We start from the raw sequence: 16,373 nt of genomic DNA, 5'->3' as shown, positions 1-16,373 counted from the left end.
TTGACTTGTGTTTGAGTGATTTAGTTTTTTTGAATCGCTACTTTTTACAAATGAATCAATACTTTCCTAAAAGAAGCGCTACTTTTCCCAAAATGAAACAATACCTTTGTTACCAAATACCAAAAAGAATCGCTACTTTTTCAAAATTAATTGATAATTTTTCCAAGAAGAATTGCTACTTCCCTAAAAAAGGGGACTTTTCCCAAAATGAATCGCTACTTTTTTAAATAATCGCTACTTTTCCTAAAATGAATTAATAATTTTTCCAAAATGAATTGCTACTTTTTCTAAAAGAATCGCTTCTTCTCCTAAAATGAATCGATACTTTCCTCAAAATGAATCGCTACTTTTCCAAAACAAATCGCTACTTTTTCTAAAATGAATGGCTAATTTTTCCAAAAAGAATCTAAACTTTTTCCAAAAAGAAAGGCTACTTTTTCAAAAAGAATCGCTACTTTTTCTAAAATGAATGACTAATTTTTCTAAAATGAATGACTAATTTTTCCAAAAAGAATCGCTACTTTTTCCAAAAAGAATCTAAACTTTTTCCAAAAAGAATCTAAACTTTTTCCAAAAAGAATCTAAACTTTTTCCAAAAAGAATCTAAACTTTTTCCAAAAAGAATCGCTACTTTTCCAAATCAAATTGCTACTTTTTCTAAAATTAATGGCTAATTTTTCCAAAAAGAATCGCTACTTTTTCCAAAAAGAATGGCTACTTTTTCAAAAAGAATCGCTTCTTCTCCTAAAATGAATCGATACTTTCCCCAAAATGAATCGCTACTTTTACAAAATGAATCGCTACTTTTTCTTTAGACGCTATATAGAGAGTATTTGATTGGACAGAAGATCTGATGAATCTGATGCTCCAAAAACTTTAGCTAAAATGAATCGATACTTCTCCTAAAATGAATAGATACTTTCCCCAAAAATAATCGCTACTTTTGCCAAAGTGAATCGCTACTCTTTTAAAAGTAAATCGATATTTTCCAAAAATGAATTGATACATACCTGAAATGAATTGCTACTTTTCCTAAAATTAATCAATACTTTTTTCAAAAAGAATGGCTACTTTTTCAAAAACAATCTCTACTTTTTCAAAAAGAATCGCTATTTCCAAAAACAATTGCTACTTTTTCAAAATGAATCGCTCCTTCCGTAAAAAATCGCTACTTTTCCAAAACGAATCGCTACTTTTTCTAAAAAGAATCGCTACTTTTTCCTAAAAGAATCGAAACTTCTTCCAAAAAGAATGGCTACTTTTTCAAAAAGAATCGCTACCTTTCAAAAATGAATCACTACTTTTTCAAAAATAGATTTAGATTCTAGAGAGCATTTGATTGGACAGAAGATCTGATGAGAAGCTGAAGTCCGCAGTGATAAAAAGTAATAAAAATCTGTAATCCATTTTATCAGAAGTGAGAGACTGTAAGTTTTGAATGCTTATATCTCCTAAATGTGAATTTAGCCATTGTTTTGGAACACACAAGCTTATTCATAACCTTAAGGCTAACATATTCATACTAAAAGCTAAAAAAAATTACATTTTGATATCAGGGGGCCTTTAACTTGGGTCACTGCCGTTCTAACAGATCAATGGTAGGTCGCATCAGAACTTCTAGTGGCATCAAGTATTTTTCCTGACTCCACTTCTTGCTTCACTACTCCAATTTACGGGGTCCTCCTCTTGAGCTTTCCTCAACTCTGCATTAGTCAGCTGTTCCATTTGACATAGACCCAAAGCTGTGGGACAAGAGAAAGCATCTGGAATACTCAGAGGTAAAATACAACATGCCAGATTACAGAGTCATTCATTACGAGATGCCATCTAACGACTCTTGGTGCGCCATTCATTAAATAGCCTATAAAGAGCTGCTTGCCATTGATCTACTCATTTAAATATTTGTGAGTCATGATTATTATATAAATATTGTTCATCTTCCTTTTACCTTGAACTGAGTAAAACATTAATTAATGATGGACACGTGAAAACATTGCAAGAAGCGTGGCAAATTGTTGCAAGATGAAGGATTAACTTTGGAGGCATTTAAGGCGTTAAAGAAGGCACAAATCTTTGAGGCAGCATAAGCAGGGTGCTACCATATCCGGAAAATACTTTTGGCCTTTCTAGTGCACTAGAGACTTATCAAAAAGCCATGGACTCCATTGTGGATAACCAGGAGTAGTTTGGTTCAGTACATGGATGATGTTGTAGTGTAGGCTGCCAGTAAGTTGGAGGAAAACTTGAGAGCAGTGTTTGAAAGATTCAAAGAAAGAGGACTTAAACTGAACAAAGATAAGTGCTCCTTTGGACTAAAACAAGAGGTTCTGGGTCATTTAGTAACTTTGGAAGGAATTAAACCTGATCCCAGGAAAGTGGAAGCTGTGTGTGGAGCACCCAGGCCACAAAATGTAAGTCAGTTGAGATCTTTTCTGGGTACATGTGGATATCTAATGAAATTTGTTCCTAACTTTGCCAACATCTCAGAACCACTCAGACGACTAACAAGGAAGAATGTTCAGTAGGAATTGACAACTCAGACTGAACAGTCATTTAACACCATGAAAGTAGCTCTAATAAGCAAACCTTGTCTTGCCTATGTTCAACTTAATGCACCAACATATGTGATGAGCGATGCTAGCCCTGTTAGCCTCGGGGCTATACTACTTCAAAAGCAAAACATTGGACACAACAAACCAGTTGCTTATGCAAGTCGTTCTCTACCTGCCACAGAGAGACAATATTCACAAATTGAGCGTGAAGCTCTTGGCTGTGTTTGGGCTGTTGAACGTTTCAGAACATATCTGTGGGGAGGAAAATTTACATTACAGACTGATCATAAACCACTTATTCACATGTTTAATCCTGAAAAAGCTACATTGCTTCCACCACGTATTCAGCGTTTAGGATGGAGGTTACGGCCATAAAAGGCCGTATACGGTTACAGTCTAAAATAGAGCATATTGTCGGTAAGACAAATGTTGCTGATTCTCCATCCAGGCTTCCATTCCCCATGACTGAAACTACTGAATATGTGGAGGATTGTGTGAAGAAAGTATTGTAGGTGCAGACACATGACTTACAGACACTGACAATTGAAGTGATTAAAGAGGCAACACAACATGATCCAATTCTTTAGCAGATGATTCAAGTAGTTCACACAAACCAGTGGCCAAATCCAGTTCCAGAAGTGTTAGTTCCGTATCAGCGTTGTGCGACTGAATTTTCACTATATGATGGACTTGTACTTTGTGGAGATAGAATTGTGCTTCCCTCTTGCTTAGTAAAAAAGTCATTGGGACTCGCTCATGAGACACACCAGGGTGTAGTGAGAACAAAGCAGTACCTGAGGTGTAGGTTTTACTGGCCCAACTTGGACGTGGAGAGAATAGTCAGAGATTGCGCAGCATGTATAATGAATCAACCACTTCAGGACGACCAACCGCTGCAACCACTTGAGCTGCCCCCAAGGCCGTGGACAAACCTGGGAATTGACTTAGTAGGACCAATTCAAGGGGAATACATTCTGACTGTTATTGACTACTACTCTGTTGTGGTAGCTGACATCTCCTCACAAACAGTTACAGCAGAATTGGTGAAAATGTTTGCTCGTTTTGGCTATCCATCAGAAGTTGTAACTGACAATGGCAGACAGTTTGTCAGTCAAGCGTTTGACACATTTCTCAAGAATGGAGGTATCAAGCACATACGCGCTTCGCCGTACTATCCTAAGAGTAACAGGAAGATTGAACGATTCCATCGATATCTCAAGAAGGCGTTTCGAGGATGCAAGTGTGAAAATAAAGTGTGGAAAGAGGAGCTTCCAAAAATTATGATGACTTATCGTGCCACTTCTCATCGTGCTTCGGGAGAAACACCGGCATTTCTTATGTTTTCAAGAGATGTTCGAACAAAGTTACCAAGCCTGGACCTGTTACAAGAACAGATCACAGAGGAAGTCAAAAGACATCATCAGATGTATAAGGAGAAAATGAAAGACTATGCAGATAAAACAAACAGAGCAAAGGATCATTCCTTCAAAGTGGGAGATATAGTCTATGTAGCACATGTGGAGCAAGGAAAGTTGGACTCAAAGTTCAAAGCTCAAAGTGCTAGTCCTTCTGAGCAAAATGTCAGACAGCTCATATGAACTTGTGAGTACTGAAGATGGATCTTTGATGAAAAGAAATGTTAAACACACGAGACATGCGTCGTTGTCTGTGGATTCGCCTGTTACTGAGCATGTAAGGAGAGGATTAGCTCACATTTGCAAAGTGAGCAAGAGCAGAAAGACATGTCTATAAAGGAAGAGAAGTTGCCAGAGACTGTTCCTGTGGAGAAGCCGTTAACGACCAGTTTACTAGCAAGGACCACGCCACAACTATGAATGACGGAAATTATTTATTGAAGAGAGCTGGGGATGAATAGGGAAAATATGCAGTGGAAGAGGAAATGGGGTGGTAGTCAAAACTATCAGATTATCCCAAATATTGAGTAAATAAACATGCAAAGGGCACCAGATCTGTATAATTTTATGAATAACAGTGATGTTTCACCAATGAGGAAATAAGAAGATTCAACTGAAGTTTGGCTGTTTTTATGGCTTGTTATGGTCCTTCTTGTTGTTGTTGTTTTTTTGTTTTGTTTTTTATTGGGGGGAGGGGGGGAATAATGTATAGGACTGTTACGGCCCTAAACCAACTTTAGCTCGTTTAAAACGGTAACGACTGAACATCAAAAATGATTGCTTTTCTGACATCCAATCACGTCATACAGTTTTAATAGTGTAACCCTGATGTATATATTTGTCATTGTCTATATTTACTGAGGGTGAAATTATGATAAAATGCTTTATTTATTTATTTTTTGTATTTTGAAACATGTTTATGTTCAATATGTATTGTTTTTTTCTTTCCTATATTTGAGTTTGGTTGTACATGTGAAAAACGTGTCTAACGTCAACTTGGGTTGTGAGTTGATGTGCATTGGCCAAATAAGAGACTGACAACCCTGCTGAAAAAAACAATAGAAACCATTACAGAAATGCTAATGGTTTCCACTACAAAACCATTACAAACCATCAGCCGTTAACCATTAAAACCATTACCAAGTGGTGTCCATTACATAGTGTGTTTTGGGCCATATTCCATTAGGATTTATTGGTTTGTATAGGTTTCCATTACAAATTTGTATTGGTCATGATTTGTATTTTTAAAGGTTTCCATTACAGTTTGTATTAGTTCTGATTTGTAATGGTTTCATTACAAATTTGTATTGGTCTTGATTTGCACATAATTTTAATGGTTTCCATTACAGCTTGTATTGGTTCTGATTTGTACATATTTAATGGTTTCCATTGCAGTTTTGTATTGGTTCTGATAATGCATTACAAATTTGTATTGGTATGATTACATGCTTTTAGCTGTTAATAATTAGGACATTAATTACAGTTTTTAATTAATTAATTTGAATTATTACTACAATTATACACAATTGATGTAAACTACACCAACTTTTCAATAGCTTACAGCTCAGGTTTTGTTTTGCAAAGAATGAAGAACATGCACCTGAAATAAAAATTCTTCACAAATTCTTTCTGTGGGTATCATGACCCCATGTTCTAGATCCTGAAAAAAAAAAAAAAAAAAAAAACATATTAATATGCAGAATAAAACCATTTTAGCTAATTTAAAAGTAGAGGTCGGCCATTATATTGGTTTTACTGATTACTTGGCACCAATAGGTAGCAGGCAGGCTTGGCAGGGTTACTTTAAAAATGTATTCCGTTACAGTAACAAATTACTTCATAAAAAAAGTATTCGGTAACATAATCCAAGTACCACAATATGAAAGTAATGTAATCTGGTTACTTTTGGATTACTTTAAGGTCACATATATAAATAGTCAAGCAAGAAGAAATATTATATTAAAAAAATGCTTTTATTTATTAAGAATTTGGTCCAGTGTACAATATTTGCAAAATATAAACTATTTAAGAAAATGTCATATAGCTGTAAGTAACTATGCTGTAGCTAAATGCTCAGTTAATATGAAACCAGAATTTACACAACAGAAATGTTTCTTCAACAGGAACCAAACTGCACTGACTAGCTGCACATATAATTATCGCAGCCTTAGCTAAATCTTGTGCTGTTTCATTGTGATTAATCATACAGCCCTAGTTTAAAGCTGCAGTCTGCAGTTTTTCCTCTTTGTCGCCATCTCTGTTCGAAATCTGCAATTGCAGTTATTCGCGGAATTATCAACTTTACGTGCGTTGTGCCTCGGCATGGCACAGCGCGGATGAATCCAATGTTTTGAGGAGAACGTGTGGCTGTCAATCACCGCGCTAGTGGTGTGGATCCTGGCATTCGCAATCACAGATTCTACTTTTTTGGAAGTATGAAAACCATACGAATTTTTACAGGAAAATGTCATCAAATTGATAAGTTTAATTATCAAGTGCTGTGAGAAAAGGCTATAAATCTCCACCTCCAACATCCTCACACGCAATATAGCCTACCAGCCGAGACACCTTCTTTATGTGTACAGATGTGACGTAATGACGCAAAGACATGCTCGAATTTCCCGCGGAAATCCACCAGTACCACTGGAATTAAAAACATTATTACAAGCTTACCGTTTTGAATCGAGCTAAGGCAAGTAGATAGTGTTGAACACTGGCTAGTTATGTACTTGCTCAAAATATATATATTACTCATTCTGTATATTCTAAGCGCATGCTTTTCTGTCACTTTAAATGCTCGAGCTCATTATAGCAGGATGTATTCTAATTGGCTGTCAATGTTTTTATCAATCACCGCCAATAAATTACATTTGAATGTGTCCAATTCTTTCTAAGAACTTTAAAAACATGCAAGTAAAATTAATAGCCAAATAGTTTTAAAATGCTCACTTTTGAGTATTATAGCCGTTTGCTCCTCTGCTGGTTCTTCTGGACCGTGAACTGGCTGCTGTGGGAGAGGAGTGTGGCCTGCAGAAGAGGTCTGTGGCTCCTTTTTGTGTTACTGTAATATCAGATTGACAATTTTTCAGATTGTAAGTGTAAGTATAACCGGTGGGCCAAGCCTGACTGATATGCAGCCAAGCAGATGTAGTTGGGGTTAGTGACACCAGTTAGAAGACACTAATAACCTCTGCGTTGTGTAGATTTGGAGTCGCGTGGACAATCAGAAATGGAGCAGCAGGCCTTCGTTCGCTCCTGATACAACACACAAACAAGCAGACTCTTTGAGTGAATTGCCCTTAATGTTCTTTCTCTCATGCACTTACAAGGCAAAAGGACAGAGGAGACTGAATCTAAAATTGAGTAAAGAAAAATAAATTTAAACAAGAATACAGTATAAAACAGAAAACATACCTGATACAACAAACAAGCAGCCCATTTGAATTAATTGCCCTTGAAGTTCTCTATAAAATAAATATGATACACTGATCACCATGTGCTCTCATATCCACGCTGAGACAAAAATATTGGTTAACGCAAAAAATGGTAAAATTACAAAAAATAATCACACGGGTAAGTAAAATAACATTATACACAGGAATTGAGGCGAAAATATGTAGATAAAAGTGACAATAACAATAAAGATTAAATAAGATTATGAGGATGTCAAAATAAAAACTACGCAGACTTTTGTTCCCCGGGATGAAAATGTCGGTGAGCAGCGTCAGTAATTTTATGAGAATCCGACGCTCAGACAACCTCCGCATCTGTTGCACACGGAGACATTGCAACACATGGGACACAGGACATTCAATGTGATGAATGCGGACGTGTTTCAACGCACACTAGCAACCAGATTGAGGTAACCATCTAAACAATTGTTTTTTGTTTGCTCTCTGGAGCGAAGGGGCCAGTTTCGTTTTATCTCAAGCTCCGTAAAACAGGCATGCAACGGGGTGGGATGTGTGTATAGATGTGTGTGTGTAGGGGAGACCGGGGACAGTTGCAACACTTTTTGCATTTCTCTCAGTTACTCAGAGACTATTTGGACTAGACCAACCAAATTTGTATATATTAAACTTGCATGTCTGCTAAATACCCATACCATTTAAAGATGATTATATATGACATATCGTTCACAGTATTTGAATGGAAGAAGCCAGATGTTGCAACCGACCCCAACCCAGGGGACGGTTGCAACACAACCCGGTTGCAACATGTTAAAAATACCTTAAATTTCACTAATTAACTTAAGCTTTTTGTCTCAATGAGCATAGAATTCTGAAAATATTAACTGTTTTAGGCCTACTATAATATTATAGTATTATTTATTTCAATAATATTATTGTAGCTTATAATTTATTTATTTAGTCATATTTATCAAATAACAGTTATTGAGTTTTGTTTGTTTATGTGTAGAACATTGGCCTACATAGATTCAGTGTGCAGGTGTTACAGATGCTATTCAATCCCTCAATATTTCAGTGTCAGACAGGAAGAATTGAACAATTTGCAATGCAACAAACTTTTATTAAACATGCAATTTATAACTTGTTGCAACCGTCCCCAAACCCTATCAGCCATGACAGAACATAATACGCCTGCTAGACACACTGACTTTGACCCATGCTAACCATGTCACTTAGAAGTCAACAAAACAATAATTCAAACTAAGTAAGTTTTGGTTAATTCATAACAAAATGTCAGGACAGTATGACAAAAATATATATCATGAAAAAATTTACTTTCATACCTCCAAAACAAGTTTTGTTCAATAAATGCAGCAGCAGATGTTGAATATGCCTACTGTCTTCTTGGTGGGGGGAGGGTCTAACTGTGCATGTTCAGTATGAGTGTCATCACTCTAGCTTGTTTCTGATTGGAGAAAAATGACATGTTGCAACCATCCCCTGTTGCAACTGTCCGCGGTCTCTAAACATTCGAGTGCACTAATGATATTGTGACCGGTCTTTTCCTTTCCATTTGGAGTGTATTTTTGGATGTGTTAAAAGCTTAAAAGGGTTATTAGAGCTTATAAAAGTTATACAGAGTTATAAGTTAATTCGATAGTATAACTTAAAGTTAAACAGAAATGAGAAAGGGTTTATGCCTATATGGTTAACTTTAGTGAGTTAAATACATTCAGACAGTGACTTAATATTGACAATCCTGCCGTGATACTGTAAAAAAGTGTACCGTTACTGGGTAACACTTTATAATAACGTTCAGTTGTAAGTAGGGGTGGGAGATATTGACAAAAATGAATATCTCGATATTTTTTTCCAATATCTCGATATCGATATTCAGACGATATTTTTGCCATCCTTCAAAGAAATGTGTGCAAACTGGCAAAGAAGGTCCAGTTGGTCTTTTGACTTGCTGCATTTGACCTATTATTGTAGCCTAGGCTATAGAAAAAAAACTAAAAAAAAAAAATAGAAAAATTCAAATTAAAACTTTAACGCTATAAATCCATCCATTTTTTCCCCAAAACGCTATAAATCAATCCATTTTTTTTTTATTTTTTTTTTATTGGTTGTTTTGTCTTTTTTAAAAAAGTCTTTTGTCTTTTATTTTTCGTGTTTGCATTTATGAGGAAAAAACACGTGACACGTGACAGTTCTCCATTATGGACGCCAGTGCTCTGAAAGCAGCACTAAAAGACTTTCAAACTTTCACAGAGACCTCAAAACAGAAAGCACAAAGCCTTTCTTTAAAACGAATTTCGTTTTGTATTAATTGTATCTTAATTTTAATAATTTTTTTCATTAACCAATTTCCTGGATAGCAATCACAACATAAGGTGCTTGAACTGGAGATTATATCATCATGAACCGAACCGTATAGCCTACTCGCCTCACAGGCCTAAAAATGTGAAATATATTTACAGAAAGCTGGTTCTAAACAAAACCATCCAAAACAAAATAAAACTATGTAGCCTAATAAATGTGCATTTCTCCGGTGCGTTCACTAGCCTACTGCGAAGATCACGAGTCAATAGCCTATCGTCAACTTCATCTTTGCAGCCGACACAGAAATTAATAAGCAATTACAATGTCTTATTGCAATATTTTACATATTCATAATCATTACTTTTGCTGGTTCTTTGAGGCAGCTTTTTAGGTTTATGGCGTTTTAGAAAAGAGCTCTTCACGTAGGCTACAAACACCGTTTCACAAAGGCACAGCGGCCCTTCAGCACATAAGAACAAAAAGAGAAAAAGCACGCACTTACTAATTACGAAACTTTGATGTGGTTGAACAGGTGAAACAGTCACAAAATTCCTCTGCAACTCAAACCTTCTCAGTACGAGTTATGAAGGAAGAGAACAGCATGTTTTCAGCGCGTCCTCCTCTGATTGCTGTGTTGTGACTGAAAAAGTGCGTGCAGGAGCACATGCGCAAAACGTAGGTTTGTAAAATGTCCTTTTGTAAAATGACATATGATAAAATAAAAATAATTCATATATCATTTTAAAAACGGGTTTGCGCATGTGCTTCTGCGCGCACTATTTCGAATTTACGTATGAATGTGCGTTTTTGACGACACGTGACCATCGGAAGTTGCTTCCGGGAATAGTACTGCCCTACAGTATTAAAAATCGCTACATATAATTGTTTAGAAGGTTATAGTGTGCGTTATTTGTTTTCTCTTTAACTTCTTTCAGCTCTTTTCATGTTTGGCCTTTTCATGTCAAATTATGAAATATTCGATATCCCAATTTTGCATATCGTCCAGGCAACAATTTGGATATTATCGTCTAAACGTTATATCGCCCATCTCTAGTTGTAAGTCATTTTAGTTAATGATGAACTAATCACTTACAGAACATTCATAAATGATTAGCAAGAGATATACTAACATTTTATGTATGTTTTGTAAATTGTGTTACAAGTCATTTACAAGTGATTAGTAAATGATTAACTAATTATTTACGAAACATGACTATGCGTTCATAAATGATTAATAAGTGATATGTTATTTATTGTATGTATGTTTTGTAGATTTAGTTTTAAGTCATTTACAATTGATTAGTTAATGATTAACTAATAATTTACAAAACATGAATATGCATTTCATAAATGTTTAATCAATGATGTTATTCTTTTTGTAGCAATTAGAGGGTGCAGAAAGTGTTGTAAATGCCTTGAATACACGTACAGATCATTTGTAACAGGTAAGTGTAACATATTTACAAGTGATGAATAGTTTACACTTTAGATTAGGGGATGCAGAAAGTGTTGTAAATGATTTATTCATGGGTGTTTCTGCAACTACGGGCACTTTTGACTATCCCAATTTGAAAAAATCAACCTCTATGAATTTCAGTTTTAACCATCACAGTCTGTAATACATATAACAATGTACACAAAATAGAATGTAGTCGTTAAGATTTTAATCTGAAATATGTTTATTTTTTATGTTTCTCGGGTCATCTTCTTAAAAAGTGTCCTTACCGCAACGTTACAATAACGTTTATTTTATACATTTTTCTTTAGTAATTTCTATAAAAAATGTAATATATTTAAATAGCTTTTTCAAATTTGATGCAGTTTTGTAAATACTGATATAAAAAATAATATACAAAATAGGGAATTTCATGTTTTTTTCTAAGCCATGTAAAAAATGTACAGTAACCTTAGATGTCAATTGTTTCCATACACACAAAATATAACATAATTAACTTTTTATGATAGATGTTGCAATTTCAATGTGTTAAATCATCTCAACTTAAGTGTAAAAATATTTTTTTGCAAATGAAAATGTGAAAAAAATGAAATTAGAGCAGTGCTGCAGTAATGGCATCTTGTGTCGGTAAGGACAAAATTAAAAAAATTACATAAAAAATTGCACTAATATATATACTAATATATACTTCAGTACTAATAATATACTGAATATTTGTAATTTAATATACAGTAAACCTTGAATTTGTCTCTACCGCAACACAAGGTCTTTACCGCAATACCTAAATTTGCTGCGGTAAAGACATGTTGCGGAAATGACATTTTTGCTAATATTTTAGCTAATTGGCAGCTAGCAAGGCCTACCACATTATTTTTGACTCTTAGCATCTTAATATACATGAATTCAACAGTAATATACATTTATTTTTAAAATGTAGTTCAAAAATACACAATTATTAAGCTGAATGGTAAGGACGCACAATAAATACTAGAGCAGAAAAGATGATGTTTACCTTATTTTTTTGGTATCTTGTGAGTGAGGTTGTGTGGTGGCCCAGTCTGTCAGCAATGTGCTCAAGTGATAATTTCTGTTTCCTTATAAACTAGACTTGTTTGTGTTCCATAAATTTTCATAATAAAAGTTTTTTTTTATTGTTGCGGTAAGGACTCAAAAGTGTGGGACAGTCACGTTTAGTTAAAAAAATCATAAAAATGATCAGTAAATAATACAAAGAATTTTAAGTTGCTGTAAATGAATCTGAATATTAAACAATTCCATTTGAAATAATGTCATATTGTAAAAGAATGAGCTAATTTACAGTATCTCAACATTGAAACCACGGGTGTGGGACATGAGCAAAAATGGTGTTTGGACCTATAAATGCTTCATAATTTTACATTAAATCATATTATTTATTCATTATTTTTTATGTCAAGGTGTGTATTGACACTACGTTTATATTTTTGAAACATCAAATGACAAATTTTAACATAAATCTAAAATTTCACTCCTGGGACTTAAAAGTGCCCGTAGTTGCAGAAACACCCTCATGCGTTTACACATCTATAACAGGTGTTGAACACTGTAGTCAGTGTGTACAGTGTAAGTGCTGATTGGTGAGGGTATAGACGGCTGTCTTCTCTGAAACACATGGAGTCTTTAACCACTGTGCACCTGATGTGAGCAAAACATAGAAAAAAAAAAAAACGTCATTTATTAAACATTTATAAAACGTATAGTCATGTTTTGTAAATGATTAGTTAATCATTAACTAATCAATTGTAAATGACTTAAAACTAAATCTACAAAACATACATACAATAAATAACATATCACTTATTAATCATTTATGAACGCATAGTCATGTTTCGTAAATAATTAGCTAATCATTTACTTATCACTTGTAAATGACTTATAACTGAATCTACAAAACATACATAAAATAATGAACATATTACTAATTAATCACTTATGAATGCATAGTCATGTTTCATAAATGATTAGTTAATCATTTACTAATCACTTGTAAATGACTTGTAACACAATTTACAAAACATACATAAAATGTTAGTATATCACTTGCTAATCATTTATGAATGTTTTGTAAATGATTAGTTCATCATTAACTAACCACTTATTAATGACTTACAACTGAACGTTATTATAAAGTGTTACCACCCCGGTCTACACCTCACCAGGAGAGATCTTACCTAGCTCACGGAAAGAATAAAACAGGTGAGTCTTGCATGCAATTGCTTACCTCGCTGATCTAACTAAATAACAAAACGTGAACTGAGAAAAGTAAATCCACAACCTGTTACTGAAAAAAACAAAAAACGTCCTCTACGTACTGGATCGCTCCAGTACGTAGAGGAGAGGCGGTGAGCGATCTCGTCATGAGGCGAGAGACACCCAGCAAACAAAGAGGAGGGAGAAACCGCCATCAACACCGTTGCAGTTTAAATAACAGAAACCCTGATGACGTCAATCCACTTCCACTCCACCTACAAGCTAAAATAAAGAAAATCACACAGAACAGTTCTACATGCACACTCACGTCACGTAACAAGGATAATTTTAAACTTTAAACCAGATAATGCTGCTTTCATATCCTTTTTTTAAACTACACCAAATAGTTTACGCTCTGAAGTAGTAAACCGTTAGCGTACTTTGAAATTCTCTCTCAGTTTGCAATGTAGCCTAGGGGAGACCAGGATGGTTGTAATATAGGGAGAGTTGTATCACCATCAATTCCACCAATTAGGGATAAGATATGAGTCATGTGATCACTTCAGTATTTTCCTACTTCCTCCCCGATCCAGCATGGCGATTGTCAAGGCTGGAAACAGGCACATGCAGAATATATAGAGAAAAAAACTGATTTTGAGGTCTAAAAGTAAAGATTTTGACCAAGACTATATTTTGTTTAGTATCTGTACTATTGCAGATAAAATTGTATGACTTATATTAGATTAAATAGTAGTTTCTTAGGCAATATGTGATGCATTTCCCCCCTGCTAATTTCAAACCACTATGCTAATACAGCTAGCTAAACACTGGCTGACATGGGAGCTTACTAAGAATATAACTAAGAATTTTCTTGATTTGAATGTTTTTAAAGAATAACTATGGAAAAGAAAGACTGACAGAGGTGTCTCTGCCAGTGTTTTAAATAAAGTGGTTTGCATGGAGCAATTTAACAACTCAAAGCCAAAGAAGGTTTGGGTGAAATGCACCCTACAGTATATGCAGTTTCTGGGCCCATCAAGCCTGCACTCCCGGGTTACCAGCATCATTCATCTGTCAGAACTGTGACTCTGATTGAGAATATACACACAAAGACACACACGCACACATGCACACAGACATGTGTTTGTTTGTTTTTTGTTAGATGTAAAGATGTACAAAGATGTTATTTAATTAGGTACATTGTAGTAGCCTAGTGTTATTTTGCTGTTAAGTAAGTTTGTTCTAGTTGACAAATTTAAACACACACACACTCACGCGTGTGCGCGAGTCAAACAGACATAGTCTGTCATTGAGAGAGAGAGAGAGACATTGTTCTTTTTATTTAAATAAAATCTGTATTTGAACATTATCATATATGGCATCCATTTTTACTTCTTTTGTCTATTGTTACAACCATGTATTTGACATCAACTCACGAGGTCTGTGATATTCTTGTAGAGGGCTGAATTGGTTAAATTTGCAGTAAACAAATGTGGGTACTTTGTATAAAAGTTTGAGAACTCAAGCTAAAAAATTAAGCGAGTTATAGGTGCCGAAGCAAAAAGTGTTACAACCATCCTGGTCTCCCCTAGTCCAGATGGGCTGTACTGTGGGTGTGTGTTTAAATAGAAATGAAACCTACTGTGTCCTCATGTTACTCCACTGGCTGTTAAATAAATAAGTAAGTAAGTAAGTAAGTAAGCGCACTATTGTTGAAGGAAAACCAGTCCTGTTCTTTACTCTTTTTTTCCAGCAGGATTGTCAGGAACACGATGAGGACTCTGAATAATTTGTCTGATCTGAGAGAGTCCAGGTTTGGTCAGCCTTCTCCCAGACACGGTCTGAACTTGCTGTGGTGGTTTGCTGATGAATGTGTTCATCTTGACTCCAATGGTCGTATGGTTGCACTCTGCAACCCCAAAAAGGGAGCTTTTGGTTTCCACCGATTCTTTAATGCGGATGAACTTCTTCCTTACTCTAATATCCCATACTATGAGGTGGGCAACCTGCACATCACTGACTTGCTGCCTGAATATGTCACTGAGGATGACACAGGACGACCAGATGATGACAGCAACACAGATCGCATCATTGTTTTATTTAAATATCAATGGTTCACTCAACGATTTGACAGGATTTATGTGACAAAGCATTCAGATCAGACAAACTTTGACCAGAATCACACCTACTGCATTAGCTCTGATCTCATGAAGGAGATTAAAGAGTTAAGCCGGGAAGAATTCCTCAAGAAAACTTCGAACAAGTCTTATCAGATGCATTATCAAATGCAATGCAGACGCTCACAGTTTCCATCTGCTGCTCAGTCAGTGGAGAGTAAACTCAATCAGAGTCAAAGCTCACATTCATCCACTACAGCTGTCTGTGCAAAACTCTGCAAAATACTGATCTGTATATTATTCGCTTTTGCTGTTTTCATCTTGCTTTTAAAATTGAAAATATAGTTTTTATCCACAGCTGCATGTTTGTTTTTTTGCTTTTAATTTTGAAACAGTGTATTGCATCTAGTCTTTTTTAGACAAATGTCTTGTTTGGATAAAAGTGATCTGCTAAATGAATAAATGTACATATAATCTATATAATAAATATATTTAAATATAAATGTATGTTTACCAATCTGTAAATTTAAGATATGATGTTGAGCACTTCATGTTTATCACTGTATTTTTTTAATGATTTATTGCAATGATGAAGACAAATATTTAAGATCATGAGGCATGAGGTAAACTCCTATCCAGTGGTGATAAACTTTATAAATAATATATAATAAAAGTAATATCATCCTTTCATTAGTTCAGTGACATCAGCAAATTTGTTGTCAAGTCACAAAAATGAGGCAGTCTTTGCCAAAGATCTACACAAAACACAAAATTATAAACGCAACACTTTTGTTTTTGCCCCCATTTTTCATGAGCTGAATTCAAAGATCTAAGACTTTTTCTATGTACACAAAAGGCCTATTTCTCCCAAA

The 16,373-nt window shown here is 35.0% G+C and overlaps 2 long non-coding RNA genes across 4 annotated transcripts; one reads left to right on the top strand and one right to left on the bottom strand.

Annotated features, from left to right (window-relative positions):
- Positions 1–5,011: 5,011 nt before the first annotated feature.
- LOC311069993 lies at positions 5,012–8,821 on the bottom strand. Its single transcript, XR_014603595.1, has 5 exons — positions 8,721–8,821; positions 7,382–7,431; positions 7,156–7,222; positions 6,917–7,028; positions 5,012–5,627 (listed from the first exon to the last, which is right to left on the bottom strand). It is a non-coding gene; the product is annotated as an uncharacterized lncRNA (long non-coding RNA).
- LOC311070017 lies at positions 7,755–16,004 on the top strand. Of its 3 annotated transcripts, XR_014603600.1 has the most exons (3): positions 7,772–7,829; positions 11,082–11,144; positions 15,141–16,004. It is a non-coding gene; the product is annotated as an uncharacterized lncRNA (long non-coding RNA). The 3 variants fall into 3 exon arrangements; XR_014603599.1 differs by lacking the exon at positions 11,082–11,144 and having other exon boundaries at positions 7,755–7,829; XR_014603601.1 differs by lacking the exon at positions 11,082–11,144 and having other exon boundaries at positions 7,777–7,829; positions 15,138–16,004.
- The last annotated feature ends 369 nt before the right edge of the window (positions 16,005–16,373 follow it).

The sequence above is a fragment of the Abramis brama genome, assembly GCF_963993115.1.
Source record: "Abramis brama genome assembly, chromosome: 2".
Lineage (NCBI taxonomy): Eukaryota > Metazoa > Chordata > Actinopteri > Cypriniformes > Leuciscidae > Abramis > Abramis brama.
This window is presented reverse-complemented; position numbering and strand designations above follow the sequence as displayed.